This window comes from Electrophorus electricus, chromosome 7, assembly GCF_013358815.1.
Source record: "Electrophorus electricus isolate fEleEle1 chromosome 7, fEleEle1.pri, whole genome shotgun sequence".
Taxonomy (NCBI): Eukaryota; Metazoa; Chordata; class Actinopteri; order Gymnotiformes; family Gymnotidae; genus Electrophorus; species Electrophorus electricus.
Genome location: NC_049541.1, coordinates 26,403,708 through 26,411,437, shown reverse-complemented (window position 1 = coordinate 26,411,437; position 7,730 = coordinate 26,403,708). Strand labels below are relative to the sequence as shown.

The 7,730-nt window shown below is 42.0% G+C and overlaps 1 long non-coding RNA gene across 1 annotated transcript; it reads left to right on the top strand.

Moving 5' to 3' along the window:
* Window positions 1–4,610: 4,610 nt before the first annotated feature.
* Window positions 4,611–6,594, top strand: LOC113583038. The gene is made up of 2 exons (XR_003411212.2): window positions 4,611–4,823; window positions 5,040–6,594. It is a non-coding gene; the product is annotated as an uncharacterized LOC113583038 (long non-coding RNA).
* The last annotated feature ends 1,136 nt before the right edge of the window (window positions 6,595–7,730 follow it).

The window sequence follows — 7,730 nt, the reverse complement described above, 5'->3', positions numbered from 1 at the left end:
GCCTAACACATTCAAAATATATGAACAATACTAGAAACGAGGGGCGGAGAAAACAAAACCATGGAACGGAACTGAAAAAACACAAGACAGGGAAAACACGGAAGCTGGAACCCGGGAGGGACTGATCATGACAAAGGGGTGTAGTTATTGGTGAAACAGGCGGAGCTCTGTATGTTTGGAACACAACCCGTGCAGCTGCTGTGCATAGCCCTGTTATACATGGACATTACACCAATATGTCCTGAGAAATGATCGATAGGGTCTGGGTTTGAGTCCTCTGCTCTTTCCAATGTGTTTTACCATCACCGATGAGTTTGAAAGTTCCTCATAGCCTCAGAGCTGGAACATGCACATCAGAGCTTGCTCCAACATCTTGTAATGATTTAAAGTGCGCGCCTACACACACACACACACACTTGCACTAGCTCTCCCTGTTCTCCAGAACTCCGTTCCTTCCTGCCAGCTTTGTAATCATTGTTCCTATTATCATTCCTTGGATGTGATTGCATTCGCTAAATCAGGGTGCACCGGGTAACAGCAAGAACAGAAACAACAGAAAATGTCTATGTGGTTTTATGATTCTACGGGAAATCAGACCAGAAATCAGTTTGCCTACACATGTATTTCTGTTCATTTATGCATTTATTTCCAGTATGTTTAAGATCCAAGTTTTGTAGCTATGCTGCCTTACATGTAGCTACCAACAAGGAGCACTGGACTCAAACAGCAACCCTATTCACTATCAACATCAGCTACACACGGTTAGCAGTGTGTCCACATAGCCAGCTCAAGAAGCACATGGTCCCTATAGCAGCCGTCGAGTGTTTGCTCCTCTGACCTGATAATCTAGGATAACAATAACCCAATACTGCAACTGCGCATTTCACCTTAAAAACAATTAGGGATGTGCAGGTTCCTGTAGATTTCCTGTAGATTTCCTGCAGGTTCCTGGGCCTCTGAATGGTGTCATTGACGTACTGCACATAACTCATGAATCATGCCGTGATTTATTTTACTGACTGAGTGGTGCGGCTCTGCGTCTGGTTTGCGTTGGGGCAGATGGGGAAAGCGTGAGCAGGTTCGCAACAGCGAAGTACATAGGGTTGGGCAGCAAATTAACGGCTTTAGTGGGGCCGGAGGGTGGTTAGCCTGTGGGGTGGAACTTAATAATGAGTGCTTTGGCCCTGGCGGGGAGAATTAGGGTAAACACTTCCTTATGTAACGTGTCCTACTGGAGAAGACCCTTCATGAAATAGAATTAGTGATGGAGTCAGTGATCAGACCGGAGGCTTTTGTGAGATAGCATTCATATCTTAATGACTGTGGATATCTATGTTTTTGGACTCTGATTTCTGATTTCTTCAGTGTTAATGTTGTTCAACAAACGTCGTGATGACATGCAGGACAGAATAATACAGTGAGAAGCGTTTTTCAAGGCTCTATTGAAGAATACTAACCAAACATGATAAGTGTACTGGCAGGAATCTTGACAATAAAGTACCTGTGTAGTTTACTGGCAGTTCCCTGCTGCCATGTATGAAGAGAGGGAAGTATGCATGTGCACCAGGAGGGAGGTGTTTAAGGTAGTATTTAGGGTAGTATTTAGGGTGGTATGTAGGGTAGTATTTAGGGTGGTATGTATGGTGGTATGTAGGGTAGTATTTAGTGTGGTATATAGAGTAGTATTTAGGGTGGTATGTAGGGTGGTATGTAGGGTAGTATTTAGGGTGGTATGTAGGGTAGTATTTAGGGTGGTATGTACGGTGGTATGTAGGGTAGTATTTAGTGTGGTATATAGAGTAGTATTTAGGGTGGTATGTAGGGTTGTATGTAGGGTAGTATTTAGTCTGGTATATAGAGTAGTATTTAGGGTGGTATGTACGGTTGTATGTAGGGTAGTATTTAGTGTGGTATATAGAGTAGTATTTAGGGTGGTATGTACGGTTGTATGTAGGGTAGTATTTAGTGTGGTATATAGAGTAGTATTTAGGGTGGTATGTAGGGTAGTATTTAGTGTGGTATATAGAGTAGTATTTAGGGTGGTATGTAGGGTGGTATGTAGGGTAGTATTTAGTGTGGTATATAGAGTAGTATTTAGGGTGGTATGTAGGGTGGTATGTAGGGTAGTATTTAGTGTGGTATATAGAGTAGTATTTAGGGTGGTATGTAGGGTAGTATTTAGGGTGGTATGTAGGGTGGTATGTAGGGTAGTATTTAGTGTGGTATGTAGAGTAGTATTTAGGGTGGTAGGTAGGGTGGTGTGTAAGGTAGTATTTAGGGTGGTATGTACGGTTGTATGTAGGGTAGTATTTAGTGTGGTATATAGAGTAGTATTTAGGGTGGTATGTACGGTTGTATGTAGGGTAGTATTTAGTGTGGTATATAGAGTAGTATTTAGGGTGGTATGTACGGTTGTATGTAGGGTAGTATTTAGTGTGGTATATAGAGTAGTATTTAGGGTGGTATGTACGGTTGTATGTAGGGTAGTATTTAGTGTGGTATATAGAGTAGTATTTAGGGTGGTATGTATGGTGGTATGTAGGGTAGTATTTAGTGTGGTATGTAGAGTAGTATTTAGGGTGGTAGGTAGGGTGGTGTGTAAGGTAGTATTTAGGGTGGTATGTACGGTTGTATGTAGGGTAGTATTTAGTGTGGTATATAGAGTAGTATTTAGGGTGGTATGTACGGTTGTATGTAGGGTAGTATTTAGTGTGGTATATAGAGTAGTATTTAGGGTGGTATGTACGGTTGTATGTAGGGTAGTATTTAGTGTGGTATATAGAGTAGTATTTAGGGTGGTATGTACGGTTGTATGTAGGGTAGTATTTAGTGTGGTATATAGAGTAGTATTTAGGGTGGTATGTACGGTTGTATGTAGGGTAGTATTTAGTGTGGTATATAGAGTAGTATTTAGGGTGGTATGTATGGTGGTATGTAGGGTAGTATTTAGTGTGGTATGTAGAGTAGTATTTAGGGTGGTAGGTAGGGTGGTGTGTAAGGTAGTATTTAGGGTGGTATTAACCAAGTTTTCTGCAATCCCCAGTCTCCAGGTCTGAAAGAGCGCTGGACACATGATCAAAGTCATTTATAAATGTTTGCGTATGCCGTCAGAGATATGACTGCATTCATCATCAGTGAGGCAACAAAATATGTGTTTATAAATAGCTGTTTATAAATAAATACCTTTCAATAAAACATTTATAACAGATGCATCACAAGTTGGAAAACTGTACAAATCAATTTGTGCTCATATAAAAACAGATTTGATAAGTTTGCTCTTTGGGCTCCATTTGTGAGACATACTGCGCATCCTTATCATCACCAAGGTAACTGTAAGTTTAATTTTAGAGCAAGCTGAAACCATTATGAAAGTCATGTTATCCGTATCTATTCTGGACTTCTCTGCAGGGGTTGTCTCTATTTCCAGGAGTAGGAGGATGTGTCTTACTCCTTGGAATTACTGTTTAAGGACGCCGAGCAAAACACTTGGTTGTCTGCCTTGCCACGGTACATCTCAGGTGAAACATAAACTTGCTTTTATGAGCGTCCCGGTGCAGATCTACTGGCTGCGGGCGTTTTTAGCTAGCTGCAGCAGGCTGATTGATGGACTACCTGGGGGCCATGCTGAGGAGTTCTGAGCCGTTCAGAGGAATCAAAGTTTTCCAGCGCTGAGGGCCAGCCTCTGATGTTTTAATGGCTGAAGTGAGGACATTGTGGTGCTGCTGCGTGATCGTTAGTCTTTTGTCCTGGCATGAACAGGGCCATATGGTGATAGATCAGGAGGAGGACACGCTGCCAAGGCGCTGGCTTGGCGTTCAGCTCTTTGAGCAGTGATGGGGAGCGTCTCTCTGGTTCCAGACATGCTCAGACTCTGCACTACTCCCTCTCTGGTCCCCGTCTATGTCCTGTGTCCCACCGGGCTGAGCCCACATTAGATACGCTGTAGTTGTCGTCCGCCTCGCCCGCCGATGTGGAGACAAGACTGCTTCTTCACCTACCTCTAGTCGCGAGAGAGAGAGAGAGAGAGAGAGAGAGAGAGAGAGAGCGAGCAAGAGAGAGGAAAAGGAACGGAAAGAGGAAGAGGAGAAGCTACCTGCTTCTGGCTGAGGGAAAAAGCTGTAGTCACAGTTGGTTTGCAGCATGACGTTTGTGCGTAACGTGTGCATTGCCGCAACGGTAGAGATGATCACCTGCTAGCTTAGGAAGGACGTAGAAGTGATTAACACATTATTTATCAGGCCGAAGACACAGGGGAGGCGCGGCAGCAGAAACACTTCTGTGTTAACGTTAAAAATGCTTTTGATTGTGGAAGCAGTGCGAGTACATATCAGTTCTGCTCATAAAATGGTGGGTTTTTAGATTACATACTGTTTAGAAATACCATTTTCCTTTTAAGTGCAAGAACATTGAACATGACGGCGGCAATTCAGAACTGCTGGAGATGTTTAAAGGATAAATAATTCATTTGAAATGCACCGTCAGCTTTAGACGACTTTTTCATACCCTTCCACGAAACATGTTTTCCTTTAAACCGACTGCCCCCACCCCTCCACCCGTAGCGTTTGACTGCAGACTGCTTTACAGTTCGCATCTGTAGGGCTCTAGGACTTGCAGGTTTGCAGTATAGCTCTCTTTTAAGTCAAATGTATTCACATAGCACTTTTTACAACACACATTGTCATAAAGCAGCTTTTACAGATGTCTGGGTCCAGACCCCTAACGAGCAAGCCGGAGGCAACGGTGGCGAGGAAAAACTCCCTGGGTGGAATTACGGAAGAAACCTTGGGAGAACCAAGACTGAAGAGGGAACTCCTCCTCCATTGGTAACTAATTTATATTTTATTAGTCTAAATAGCCTTTTCAGTATAGGAGAACACAGGTCCGCATCTCTGCTCATCATTATATGGATGTGTTCTTTATTTCCGTTAACTGGGTGGTCATTTCTTTGATTAGGAATAAGAACAAAGCCAGGTCCAAGTGTCTCATCCTCACATATTTGCTTTAGGTAGTTGACACAGTAACATGACTCTGGGTTACAGAGTGGGCATTCTCTCCCTCTCCGGCCTGGGAAAAGGGTGCTGTCAGTAAGAAGAAAAGAAGCTCTCTGAATAAAGAACGACCCGCCAACGTTCAAGACCTCCAGCGCTGGGACGCACACTCAGGCAAAATGACGACCACTTGTCAGAAACCGAAGACACAATCACTTCGGGGATATGTTCGCACACAGTTCTCCCTCCCAGAATGCTACACAGTGCAAAGGTGTGTCTGTCTCTGGAGATATTCTATACGCACAAACACTAGCTTGTGATATATTTTTAAGCCCGGGGGGCAATTCCTGTAATTCCCATTCTATGAGCCTGGAGTACAGCCTGCTCTTGGACTGCATTACAGTGCCAATGATGAATCAGCTTGGAAAATTCTTTTGAGCTTTGGGTTTAGGATTATTCTGAATGCAAAGGAGCACAGTAGACCCTTCAGTCTCCAAGAAAGACCCACCAGGCATGTTTTGAATCAGTGCTCAGTAAAAATTAACAGACAGATCTGATTTTCAGTGGAGCTTGAAGGCTTTCGATCCAAACCGCAAAGTCTCGAGACCTCAAACTTGAAGACACTTCGCCACTGAAATATTACTGTAGAGGCGGGATCAAGCCTGAACAAATATGTATGTAACTTTCATTGCATAAGTTCCTTAAGTCTGAAAAAACCCAGGGAGGTGTTGGTATTAGTTTCCTGTTTAAAACGGAGTACGGCAACGTGTAAAACATTAGCCGCGTGTTTCCCAGCATGTCCCAGGGCAAATGGAAAAGGTCTCAAAAATCACACAGTTTGCTGGTTCATTCATTTCACACTCAAGTGAAAACAGCATATGCGCACATGTGCATGATATGTGACTCTTCTAGGTGCCTGTGCCTTACCTCAGCCCACTGGCCTGAGATCAGTGCCCAAACAACTCTCTCTGCGGCTACGGATTCATATAGAAATGTACTGGATCTCTTTCCCATTCAATTTTGATTCAATCCAGTGGTAGAGTGTTTCGAGGGGAATGCTAGTGAAAAAGGCCGTAAACTAGTCTACAGTTATGTTACTAGCGACAACCTATTTTTAAAAAATATATATTAGTTAAACTAATTATCTAGATAAGTAACCTAAATGAGCTATTGTTTAAGAGCAATAATTTTAGGTACGCTTTATATGAGTCACTGCAACTGATGTGAATGATGTGAAGAACTGCCCAACACTAACAGAACTCACGATGCCCACACTGCTCAACACTGTAACAGTTCTGACAATGCCCACACTGCCCAACACTAACAGTTCTCACAGTGCCCACATTGCCATACACTGTAACAGGACTCCCAACGCCCACACTGCCTAACACTGTGGTAGGTCTTGTGGCAGAATTTCATGTAGTGCTGAACAGTGAGTGTGAGGCACAGCCGTCATTGGTTAGAAGTCTGGTGATGTGTTCAATGCTGATTGGCCATAACAGAAGGCGCTGGAGTGGAAAATTATAAAGTGACTTTATATGAAATCTGATAAATGTGATATAAATATGATAACTCAGATTCCAAGAATAAAAGTTAAGTGAAAATGCTTATTTTGGAACCATTACTGACCAATGTTGTTGCAGCTATGACATCAAGGCCTGGCGCTAATTGGATGCAAGTCAGCTAACAAAGAGAGAGATTGTAGTGTTATTGCTAATATCTTATTAACAAGTTTAAACTATTTTAAGACAGAATTTAATTTGGACTTATCTGACTCTTATTAGTTTTGCACCAATGGCAGTTTTGACTTATATTTCATGACAAGACTGTGAATGAACGTAACGTTGCCGATTGTTTCCAGAGCCCAGTGAACTTCAGAAGCAGATATGATCACAAAGCACAAATTGCTCTCTCATTTTTAGCCATTTTCTTTCATGCAACATAATTAACCGAAGCCCAGAGTGACTTTTAGACCACATACCAAATCAAACAGCTTTTCCATTGATCACAAAATCCTAAATGCTGAGCCAATCAGTAAATCTGAGTGCTGAGAGTACAGAGTATTTTAGGCTGTGTAGTTGGACATTCTTACATGTTACAGGACACAAATTTTGAAAAATGAATATCACAGATAATTGAAAACCTAAGCATGTAAAGTTGTATAAGACACAATAGTGTATATATATATATATGTATATATATATATATGTATATATATATATATGTATATATATACATATATATATATATACATATATATATATATATATATATATATATATATATATATATATATATATAATAAAAAACCCTGTGTATCCTGCTGTTCCATTCAAGCTGTTTTATTGCTGCGTACTCTAGACTACAACATAGTCTGATTTGGGATTTGGAGAGTCATTTATTGGAATAAAATTCTCCCTGTAATCTTGTTTCATTTCCAGAAAGTAGAACTGGAGCCAAAGAACTGCACTGGCAGTGGAGTTATTTTCTTCTTCTTACAGAATGATAATGTGAAATACACACCGTATGTGTCACACAAAAGCACGTGTGCCAGAGTGTGGATCCCATATTGATAGTGTGAGATCTTGTGCATGCGCCAGCATTCTTTTGCAAGCCACTTCTTGCAAACGTTCCCAGTCCCAGTCAAGCGCCAGATCTCCAACTGCGGAGTACCAGAAGGGTCTTGGGGCAAATGAGACGAGTCCCGGGAACCGTGACCCAGGAATCGTGACCACCCTGGTG